This window comes from Dendropsophus ebraccatus, chromosome 8 (assembly GCF_027789765.1).
Source record: "Dendropsophus ebraccatus isolate aDenEbr1 chromosome 8, aDenEbr1.pat, whole genome shotgun sequence".
In the NCBI taxonomy this organism is placed as follows: domain Eukaryota; kingdom Metazoa; phylum Chordata; class Amphibia; order Anura; family Hylidae; genus Dendropsophus; species Dendropsophus ebraccatus.
In genome coordinates, this window is record NC_091461.1 from 41,044,031 (window position 1) to 41,044,534 (window position 504).

Here is a 504-nt window from a genome sequence, read left to right on the forward strand (position 1 = left end):
CAGAGTACAGCACCACAGCACTGGAGACAGAACAGCACTGACAATACAGCACTGCATATAACAAGGTGCAGAGTACAACACGGCAGCACTGGGTACAGCGCAGAGTACAGCACAACAGCACTGGGTACAGCGCAGTGCAGAGTACAGAACTGACAATACAGCGCAGAGTACAGCATCACAGCACTGGGTACAGCACAGAGTGCAGCACCAGAGCATTGGATACAGCACAGAGTATAGCACTGACAATGCAGCACTGCATATAGCACACAGCACAGAGTACAGCACCACAGCACTGGATACAGCACAGCACAGAGTATAGCAATGACAATGCAGCACTGCATACAGCGCAGAGTACAACATCCACAGCACTGGATATAGCACAGCACAGAGTACAGCACTGGATACACTACAGGGTAGAGCACTGACAATACAGAACTGAGTATACCACAACATAGAGCACAGCACTGCATATAGCTCAGAACAGAGTACAGCACTGGACACAAC